We start from the raw sequence: 12143 nt of genomic DNA, 5'->3' as shown, positions 1-12143 counted from the left end.
ACTGCCATCTCTGTCTTGTCATTGAGGACAGTTTAAACTTTTGACTAAAGGGTGTTATTTCATGTCTAGAGGGCTCTAATAATGTTAAAAAACATATTTAGAAGGTTGTAAACAGGTTTTCAATGCTCTAACTGCGAAAATATTAGATTTATAAATAAATAATCCTACTTCTTGGATATTCATTTATCTGTCTGGAGCGGATCAACCGCTTTAAACGAGAGTTTACTGTATAACTGTGCGGAGAATATTTATAAACAGCGTGGGAGAGTTTCTAAGAGCTTAAAATATATAAAAATAACCATACAAACATATGGTTTCTACTTTGCAGATTTTCACCTATCACGGGGGGTTCTGGAACGTAACCTTCACGATCGAGAAGGGATTACTGTAATTACCCCGATCTACATGCTGCCAAATAAACAAACAACATGCAACGTAAAGAGGCTTCACCTCTGATGCTGATGTCATAGGTTCGATCCCTGAGAGGGGGTGCAGTGAGTGTGTATGCCTGATGAGCCCAGAATTAGGGCGAAACACATGTCGCATACTCTTTCCATTATTTGACAGTAAACTATGCAACATTCTATGATCTGCTTCTCGCAACTGAAAGAGGGCATCGTGGCAGGTATTTGCCAACTTGCATACCAACCACAAGCGTTACCTGGTAGGTAATCACCCATACAATCAGATTGTCGCTTAGAAATGCCATATATATATATATATATATATATATATATATATATATATATATATATATATATATATATATATACACTAGCTGATTACCCAGTGGCTTCACTCACTGAGTGCAAGGGAAAAAAATAAAATGTAGTATATTCTGTACATTACTAAACAGTAAAACATTAACATGTAAGAAGTAAAGATACATTCAGCAGTCGTGGAGTGCTTTCGGGTAAAGTTCATTTTAAAGGCACTATAACACAACAGGTAAGTAGCACTAACAGCAGCTTAAATGTATTTGGATCATCTCTCGGTAGCAGATCCCTTGTGAAAGGCGCTACATGACCACTGTGGTATAGAAATTACATTTTCTATGCGATCCTGCAAATTTCTGCCTGACAACCTTGCACTACGTGCCTGTGATTTAAGAGAAAAATTATTCTGAGACATCTGGACGCTGCCCTTCCGTGCTTAACGGGCAGAAGGTCCAAACAATTTCCAAGTCCAAAACATAACATAAAGAGGGCGGTACATCTTCTTAGATGTAAACCCTCCATCTTCTTAAAAGAATGTATCACAAAAGCAACCTTGAATGTTGCAGGGTTTTAGTGACCTGAAATCACCTTAAGAGACAGTAAGTAGTCGTGAAGTGCAATTTACAAAGAGAGTTTTGCTTCGATGGTGCCGATCACACTCATTTGCAATGATTTCCACTCTCCCAGTAGCCAACAGGGCATTTGAACTGTGTCACAAACAGTGCGAGAAGAGAGGACGCCGCCCGAAACTGCAAAGCTCTTGAACCAGCAGAGCAGCCCAACATTCCGCACCCCCGAGTGTCCACTTTGTTTTCACGACCCCTTGCTGCTGAAGGCGGTGTCGTCTTCACATTGTTTACAGCTCAGCGTAGTTAAAAAGTAGAAAGATGCAAAGCTGTTTTCCTCATCTCTTCTACTATCAAGTACTGCCAATTAAAAAAAAGTTATAATGTGGCAGTTTCCATTACAGTCACGTGGATGAATAAATAAAACTTCTCTGTCAGAATGCACCTGGCGGTGAATGGCTCAGCGCTTGAGTCCAAAGAGGAGGGCTGGGAGAGGGTGATGCGGAGTGCACTTCTATGGAATAGATTTGCGTGTTTGTGTTTACTTCTTTTCAAATTAGTAAAGTAGCTCTCCCACAAATAATAACAATTCATAAAGACGATATAAAAATGGCATCCACAAACGAAGTGATTAGTTCCTGTATTATAATATGTTCTGCGGTCTTATGTAATTTCTGTTTGAAACGCAAAAATAATTTTATATACGTATATAGATATATTGTAAATGTATTTGTGACACGGGCATCCCGGCCTGAAGAGAGGATGGTTCCTTACCAGATTGGGAGGCTCCTAGCTAGCAGACAGGCATCCCAGCCGAGAAGGAGAAGGGGATCAGACACAGAACAGAGAGCTAGAAAGGATTAATGGACAGCCCACTGGAAATTTTATTCCCCCAGCATGCTAGATGGCAAAGGCCTGGATATTGGTGCCCAGTGGGAAGCCAGCAGGGCATGCCAGGAAACGTAGTCTGGCAGCGCAGCCTTGCTGGGATCACTGGGTACCGCAAGAGGGCTGTAATGGACTTTCATATTAACCAGAAGTGCCTTTATTGGGCAATGTTTCTGATGGAACCCAGGGTGTCAATGGCGCAAACCCCCAACACGAACATACAAAGAGTCCCAGGTGCAAATAAAGGCTGGTTTATTCAATCGTATTCCTTCCACAATACCACAAAGTAGCACAAAAGCACAGGTTTCTCTATCCAATACACAAAAATCTATCTCCTTCCAATTCTTACCACCGCATTTCCCTCCTCCAGTTGAGTGTTGTCTTTTTTCCTCCCAGCTCCGACTCACCAGGGTAAGGGAGAGCGGTCTCTTTTATTAAGGACCTGGAAGTACTTCCAGTGCCAGGGCAGCTTCCAGTCCCAGGGCCACTGCCATCTAGTGTGCTGGGGAAATAAACAACCCCCAGCGACATCTCCTCTTTAGGGTGGGCTGTTTGTCCATCCTTTCTGGCTCTCTCTTCTGGGTCTCATCCCCTTTTCCTCCCCAGCCTGTCTACTTGCTTGGAGCCTCCTGTGCGGGTAAGGAGCTATCCTCTCTTCTGGCCGAAATGCCTGTCCAGCCCGTGTGGCATTTACAACATATATATGTCAAAAAATCAGCCATAACAAAAACATAATAAAATTTCCATACTTCAACATCAACATAAAATTATTCATTATTTTTTTTATCATTTTGATATGACATCAATACCTTTTTTCTAACTAATCAACCATTAAAAACATTACAATAAAATATAAAAAAAAGACATCTGTGTATAGTTGATTTAAGTTAGTAATTTATCTTCCTCATGTTTAACAACTTTAAAAAATAAAGTCACTAGTTATTGTCTCATCCTTTACAGATCCCTTTGTCAACTCACTGCTTTATAAAGGACAAATGTTCCTTGAGAATAATTAGCATTCTAGCTTTCTACGCTGTCAGCCTAGTCCTTGAGGCAGTGCTGAAGTCCCTCTTACTTTCCACATTAAAGCTGTCAAATTGGGCAAAATTTAAGGTTCAAAAAAAAAAAAAAGTTGAATAAAATAATTTATATTTTCAATATAAATATTGAAATATATATATATATATATATATATATATATAGTAATATATTCAAACATAGATTAAAAGTTCTGTTATATAAATAATTGTACTGTTATTAAGATTTGTATATTTTTTGTAAAGCATGATGTACTTATGTTTCAACATGTGCTGAAAGATGTGATGACATAAATAAATGTGACACATGAAAATACATCCCTTTCAAAGAACAAGATTCTCTGTATGTATGAAGTAATGTAATGAAAGAAAAAGCAGATGCTGAAAACTTTGCAAAATTGTTTGGTCAAACATGTTAAATGCAGACATTAATATTTTTTCCACATCTATGATTCTTTTTGCCCCTAGACATCAGAAGATGTAGCATGGCTACCCATCTTTTTTTGTATAAATTATGGAACTGAGCCTATATGTGTTTCATGAAATGATTGAATTTGTTGGACAATCACATCAAATTCTTTTTTCTCTGTTTTCAGATATCCGATCTAGCATTTTTTGTTAGCATTATCTGGATACCTATACTGTTTGGGGATTGGTGCTAGCACTATTAAACAAAAATTAGTTGCACTATATGCTCAATGCCAACTCTGTTCAGAGTATTTGTGTTAAATAGCCTGTTATCTTTCTCTTGACTTAGTAGAAAAAAATATCTAATCTTGATGCTTTCGTTTAGGTTCCTTATTCAATCATTTGTGGTTGTGGATAATTTGTCTCTCAGGAACTTAACTAAATAGTGTTTCACTGCTTTATACTGTGCATTATACACATATTAAACTTAAGACAAAGTTTAATAATATGATATGAAGGTGATATGAGCCATGGGAAAATGTGGCTTTTGCAAGATTAACATTTGATGAACCAACGGTCACCATGGTGAATATAGTTAATAAAATAATGCTTGAAAGAAAACAACAGTATTTGTCTTTATCTGCATTAACTGGCATGAAGATAGATTAAAAACAAAGAAATGTGGCACACATTTTTCTGAACAAACACCAAATATTAATATATTTGAAACAAAGAACCTTGGTTCATCTACTGAACTATGTCCTGAACTTGCTTATCCAACTGCAAAAGCCATACTGAAAAATTAAATAGAGTACTCATGAAAAGAGCAGCGAGAAAAGCCTAAAAGTTTTATGTGTGTTTAAAAATTGTAGGATCTTTAGTAGTGAAATTTTCTATGCTACAATTACAGTGCTGTAGTGTGCACTTGACTAAAAATGTGTGGAAAAAGGCTGAGGATGATAAATGAACAAGGGAATGTGTTATTTTTCTCTTAAGGGACACACAAAAGAATGTGACTAGTGGGGTTCAAAATACCAAGAACACTGTCACAAACCAAGTTGACTAAGCACAAAGTTAGAAACAAAAAGTGAGGTCAAAGAACAAATTAAAAGTCATGAACCTCATAGTCTTAAAAAAAATAAAATACAATAGTCAAAAGAAACACAAGGTAAGTCTTAATGGAGTCCTAAAGCTTGGACACGGCTTCTTATACTGTGATGGTGCTGACATCACGTATTGGGAACATCCAATGAACAGAAGCTTGTGTCTGGAGAAAGAGAGAATTTTACAGAGAGACATGACAGATAAAGGGCGTATCTTTGATGACTACAGAAAGTGAGCTAGCCGTTAACTGAAATAGTCAAGGTTCAAGATAAGCCAAGAAGGGCAGGAGGTTCTATTTTACCTTTATTTTATACTGCATTTATGTTTCGCTTATTTTAATCGCTCCCTAAAATTTTGCTGTTTATTACAAGTACACAGTTTCCAGTGCCATGGGAGAGACTGGCCTATACTACAACAATGTATATAAATATATATAATATATATTTTTTAATAAAATATCACTACTTCAGTTACAGTGTGGGGTTATGAGTATTCCACCTATTTTCAAAAATTCCACACAGCTCAATTTAGTAAATCTGGACAATTCCTCTACGGTTTCACGGCAAAAATGGATTTCACTATTGTTACCTTGATGCCATAATAGACTTGGTTAAGAAAGAAACAAAAATTCATGCATACTTTGAGAGCGTGATAATGTGACCTATTAACTATCAGTTGAGTGCACTGAGCAAATGGCCTGATTACTTGCATTATAATACAGTGCTATACGACGCTTCACATTTATCCATTGATTGTTATGAATATGGCAAAAGCTGTCCTTCCAACCATCCATTTTCTAACTGGTATTCAGTTCAAGGTTGCCCAGAGTGAGGGCCTATTTTGGCTGCCCCAAGCGCAAGACTGGATCTTACCTTGAATGTGATGCCAACCTAATTTAAAACTTCCACATTGGCCAAGAATTTGTGTGGCTTCACTTGTAATATTTTGAGGCAGAAATCTCTAGTCATATGATATGCAGCGCAGGGAGGAAAATTCAATCTCAGAAATTAGCGATTAACAGGGCTACTGAAAAGGCATAATTTATTCCTGAAAATATTATATCTGTATTGCTTGTTGTTTTTTTAACCAACATAATGTTTATTGGATTTAGTATAACAACTAATATGCAGGTAAAGCATATACGATACATACTGTAATTGAATAGTACCAGAGTGAATGTGATGACATCTACAGTTACAAGTAATTTATGATCTAGGCAGTCCAATTCAGTGACTAACTTTGCCTTAAAACACAGGAATAAGCAATAGCTAAGTGTAATAACGAATGTGAGATAGCATGAAAACAACAGAACAAATTTGGTTTTATAGGAATTCCAAAATAACAATCTGAAATGACAATTTTTGGTTTCACAAAGGTAGCATTAAAGTTTGGACAAAACTGAAAAAGGAGGGAAAACTTTAGAAAACTAAAGCATCAGGTTTGTCACATTTGAAATTTTAATTAACTTGTTTCTCAAATATTACACTTCTGTAATCGTTATCATTATTAAAAATGTCAAGGAATAGATTTAGTACAAGTACACGTTGAGAAAAATCGGACAAGTCCATAATGAGCACTATTTATACACTCTGTGCTGAACCCCCCACCTCCAACCCAGTAGAAACCCCTAAATTGTTGTTACGTTGGCAAGCAAACCCCCCCTTTCTGTCACAAATTATGTTTAAGTACCTAAAATATAGGTTTAAGATTAACTTTTACAGCCTAAGTGAGGAAGAGAATTAAAAGAATAAAACAAGAAGGAATATCAAGAGATAGCTGGGATTGATACACATAAGGATAAGCTTTTTGTTAAAACAATATAGAGTGAAAACCAAAAGTAAAAGACCTTGAAAAAAATTGCAACAGCTTTCTTCTTATATGATACATAAAATATCTTTCTTCTGCAGTACAAATGGTTACAGAGCATTAAGATAGCTGACAAAATCATGTTGTCATACCTCATGTAGTCAACACACACGCCTGCACTTAGGATACATTGCCACCAAACACTAAAGACATCATCAGCACGTAACAAAATAACAGCAGAAAACAGGCAAACTAAAAACAAAAGAACAGATTTAATCATGTTGGTCATATTCTTGACACGTGCTGTATCAGTTTATGCAATTTTATTATTATTATTAGTGTTAGTAAATGTTATTGTTGTTTTCATGTGGTTGTTGAACGGCCAACTTGTTTAACGTGTATCTACTTGGCCTGTATTTTATGTTTAATATCCACTTATCAGTTATTACAACAATGCATGTTGCTGTTCATGTGAGCCAACTATAGCATGGTGCGTGGTGTATATCATTATAATGGAGTGGCCATGAAGCTGTCTGGACTCTTGATAAAAAATAGGGAAAGACCTCCTTAAACTCTAGCTATTTCAAAAACCAAAGGGTTATTGGGGTTTTGTTTGGCATAGACTCTGTAATGGATATAAATATATTCCTGTTTCCGGTGTTTCAGCCTTTTGAATGTTTTTTATTTCGATGCTCTCTACAAAAACAATTTTAATTCTCTGCTACTGAAGTCAATTTTAAGTCAGTTTTGACAAACTTAAGTAAAACATGCTCTTCATATGTTTATTTTGGAGAAGGCTATTATTTAGGTATACCATTATTCTGAGATTTTGCATCACAGCAATATTGCATCAAACTGAAAACCCTTTACGGGATTTTCATGCACCATGGACATTTCATAATATCATAATTAAGTTCAACCCAATTAATGACTTCTTCCAATTTGTTCTTGAAATGCTAATAGCAACAGTAATTTTAATATGGCTAACTTTATTAAAAAAATGAAGTTTTTAAAAAATATTTAATGTTCTTAGACACACTCATAAATGCTAAGTGCCAGAATAAGTCAAACAATATATTTTTTCCTTTATTTTGGCATTGATTGTCACGTACAGCCTAATGAAAGTAATACATTCTGTCTGACCTACACCAGATATTTATAACTTACCTTTTAGAAATATCCAATATCCTGTAGAAATTAAAATGTACAACCATCCCCCTGTACATTCACTTTCTATAGCTGCTTATAGGAAATGCAAATTTGAGCATTTGTTAATCTCTTCTTCTGTATTTGGTTCATAAAAGAAGAAATGTTATTTTCTTATTGCTTACGTTATCCTGATACACTTAGGCTAATTGAAAGCTTTCAATAACACTGCACAACAAAGTCTTTACTTATTGAACACTGTTGGGTGTTTCTTATAGATTTTTGGGTGCTAATCATGAATATCACATCAAAATTTACCCGTCGCGTACCATTTCAGTTTTGTCATGATTTTTTCTTATGTTTGTATCCAAACATTTTCGCTCCTGTAAGTGACTTAACAACGGTTTGTGCAGCCTGGGCATGTCCAGGCATGGAATCAGACCAGGTTGGAGGCTGTTCTGTGGAAGTAGACATCCTGGGCAGGAACGAACGAGCTTGACGCTGTTTTAGCATGTTATAAAGGTGGCTTGCATACACCGATCCGGCTCATTTACTTTAAATAGATAGTCAGTGTGTATGTATAGTATCAGTATAGTAAACTATAGTATCTGTAACAATATAACAGTATGTAAGCTTGATGCTATAGACGTTTTGGTGTCGGGTGATATATCTCATCAATGTCGTAACAGCTATGAGACATTCTGCTATATCTGTGGCATATATACACTTGCGCCTCAGAGACGTTGGATGACTGCTCTTGTGAAGAAAGCTTATCATCTGTATTTCAGCTGCAAAATTGGTGATCAAGACAAGGAATGGGCGCCTCACATTTGCTGTGCTATATGTGCTGTCAGTCTGAGAGCCTGGCTGAGAGGCACTCGAAAGACGATGCCGTTTGCTGTTCCGATGATATGGCAAGAACAGAAAGACCATGTGACGGACTGTTACTTCTGTTTGACTAATGTGTCTGGTTTCTCTTCCAAAAACAAGAAGTCAATTTAATATCCTAATCTGCCTTCAGCAATGAGACCCATGCCACATGACAACAGTCTTCCAATTCCGAAACCACCAGAGGATTGGACCTTAGACGAACCAGATGAAGAAACTGCAATGCAGGGTACTGACACTGATATTGACCCGGATTTTGAACCGTGCTCATCAGGTGATCTATATCTGATAACACAGTCCGAATTGAACGATTTTGGTCAAAGATTTGGGTCTGTCAAAAGCAAAAGCCGAGCTGCTGGGTTCAAGACTGCAGGAATGGTGTTTGCTGTCACCAGGTGTGAAAATTTCTGTGTTTCGACGCCAACATCATGATATAACCAAATTTTTTGCACAAGTCGACAGTCTCTATTTCTGTTGTGACATTGACGGATTGTTCTAGGCCTTGGGTTGTAATCACAACCCGGAAGAGTGGCGTCTCTTCATTGATACATCAATGTTAAGCCTAAAAGCTGTTCTGCTACACAATGGCAACGTTTATCCTTCAGCACCTGTTGGCTATGCAGCACACATGAAAGAAACGTATGAGAATATGGAACTGTTGCTAAAGCACGTCCAGTATAGCAGGTACAACTGGAATATCTGTGGAGATCTTAAAGTTGTTGGTCAGTTATTAGGAATGCAGCTCGGCTATACAAAGCACTGTTGTTTCAACTGTGAATGGGACAGCCATGCCAAAGAGTTGCACTATTCTCTACAGAACTGGCCAGTCTGTAAAAAGTTAGTTCCAGGACAGAAATATGTGGCACATGAATCGCTTGACGACCCAGCAAACATATTTTTGCTTCCAGTTGACATAAAACTGGGACTCATGAAGAATATCGTGAAATCACTGAACAAGGAAGGCAAAGGTTTTCGTTATTTAAGACAGATGTTTCCAAGAATAACTGATACCAAGATCGAAGAGGGCATTTTTGTTGGCCCCCAGATCAGACATGTTATGAGTGACAAGCGGTCTGAAGATCTGTTAGTTGGGCCGGAAAAGATTGCCAGGAAAGCCTTCAAAGATGTTGTTGACAATTTTCTGGGTAATGACAGAGCCCCAAACTACATACAGCTGGTAGACAAATTTCTCAAAGTATACAAGACAATTGTAACATGTCACTCAAGATTCATTTCCTCAACTCACACTTGGACTTCTTCCCTGCAAATCGGAGTGCTGTCAGTGACGAACACGGTGAAAGGTTTCACCAGGAAATTGCTACGATTGAGAAACGATACCAGGGCAACTGGAATCCATCAATGCTTGCTGACTACTGTTGGACACTTCAACGTGATGCACCAGAAATTGAATACAAAAGAAAATCAGGAACAAAACACTTTTAATTCTGTTGAATTTAATAGCTCAAGTAAAACATAAATGTGACTAAATACGTTATTGTCAGTAGACATATGAATGTCTATTTCTCAGAGGTCCTACATGATGCAGTAAAACCAAAACTATATTTGTGCATACCCAGTAGGTACCTGTCACAATCAGCAAAAAGTAAAGGAAGCAAGAAAACAAATTGTTGTGCAGTGTAATAACATTACATTTCTGCAGCCTTTTTAAGTATATTTCAATGATGTTCTTTGTTTTGTATTTCTTTTGTAATCATTTTGGCAGGTTTACAAGGAATTTTAGCTACTTTAGCTTAACCTTTGGGGTGGAATACGTGAGGTTATGAAAAGGATCAACTTAGGAAAAAATGGCTTGGTTGCCATACTGTAAATGATAAATCCTGTAGATGCCACTGGGTTGCTCAAGGCGATCTGCCCAAAGTCAGCTATTTAAGAAAACTTTCCTGGAGGCATAACCGGTACAAAATCCCCTTAGCATAAGGCTGGAAGGGATTATTGTATTTTAAAGACAATCACAAAATAAAGTAATAGTACAAGCATAAACTTAACCCAAAGGAAACAGAATTTTTGTTTTGAGCTCATACTACCTATACTTAAACCAACTAAGTGGCTAATAAGAAAAGGCACTGGAAACTGAGCTTTTCTCTGTGTCAAATTCAAATACAAGTATTTTTTTTACTGCTTATCAGACCATTTTTTAACTCTACAGAGATCCTCACCATAGTTCTCACCATGGTACCAGAATCCAGCATTCATCAATGTGTTAATATTGTGTGATCACATGCAGCCTTCAGCAACTAGAATATGGGACCTGACAGCGTAATAATTAATTTATTAATTATCAAAAACACTTATGAGGTTGCTAGTTCACAATGGGCACTGCCAAAATGGGCGTTAGGATTCAGTTTTATGTTGCCAATTAATGTATTACACATGTATTTGGGATATAGGGGTTCACATGTGTAAACTTCACATAAGCAGCATATGGCCCCAGGATTCAAACTCAAGACTATTCACTACACCACTATGCTTCTCACTGTAATAATATACACTACATATTTCTACAATTTCTAGACCAATATGTTGCATCTAAAATCAGAATAAAAAATCCACTTTCCCATTCCTTCTGTTTCTGGATCATCTTTTTCCATTATAAGGTCCTGGGAAAAAGATAAAATGCATCACAAAAACCACCTCACCATCTCAGGCCTTTTCAGGAAGGTGACTTTTAACTGAACTTAACATACATGTACAGGATATAGAAGCACACCAGGGAAAAGCTAAGTGGAATAAAATAAAACATGCAAATGCCATGCAGACAGTTATTAGTGTGGGCAAAAAAGTAGAATAAAGTCATCAATAGAGGCACAGTTGTTCAGAATATTGTGGGCAAACATTCATTTTGTTATTTGGAGGTCACTTTTTTATTTGTTAATTAACCTGTTTCACCTTTGAATGATTTCTGTGTCTCTTTTTTTAATTTCTGATACTATAAATCTGTACTCTGTTACCTATGCCCATGTTAATTCTAAAATATTCTGATGAAGAGGGGCTTTAAGTGTTGATTATGAGTTAATGTGTCTCATCACTCTTTCAGAAAATTTGTTTTGAATGTATTTTTGATAGGATATCTTATATTTCATAAAGTGATCTTTTAAATCTGCGGTGGGCTGGCACCCTGCCTGGGGTTTGTTTCCTGCCTTGCTCCCTGTGTTGGCTGGGATTGGCTCCAGCGGACCCCCATGACCCTGTAGTTGGGATATAGCGGATTGGATAATGGATGGATGGATGATCTTTTAAATCATTAAAATTAAATAAGGAAATAACGTGTTTTTCCATTCAAAGGCAAAGTTTGCTGTGCAACATTTACAAATACTAGGGGGCTTCCCTGCCTGCTTCCTTTACCCATCAACACCCACATCCCACCACCCACGTGGTCACTCCTCCGAAACCCCCTCTTAAACGGTGATACAATGGGAAACAAATACAGTTTTTTTTTACCTCCTCTTTGCTTGATCAGCTGCTGGCTTGCTGCTGCTGCCGTGCCACGTGATCTGCATCTCACGCAGCGCACTTCTGTCATATCACCTATGTCCATATATTCAATCTCTTTTTGCTTTTACCTT

The 12143-nt window shown here is 37.1% G+C and overlaps 1 protein-coding gene across 7 annotated transcripts in view; it reads right to left on the bottom strand.

The window, feature by feature from the left end:
- The window catches only part of LOC120523159 (glutamate receptor 4), a 488284-nt gene that overhangs the window by 328203 nt on the left and 147938 nt on the right, over positions 1-12143 (bottom strand). The gene's annotated exons all lie outside the window — the stretch shown is intronic.

Source organism: Polypterus senegalus, chromosome 2, assembly GCF_016835505.1.
Source record: "Polypterus senegalus isolate Bchr_013 chromosome 2, ASM1683550v1, whole genome shotgun sequence".
Lineage (NCBI taxonomy): Eukaryota > Metazoa > Chordata > Cladistia > Polypteriformes > Polypteridae > Polypterus > Polypterus senegalus.
Note: the sequence above shows the minus strand (reverse complement) of the source record. Positions and strands in the feature narration are given on the sequence as shown.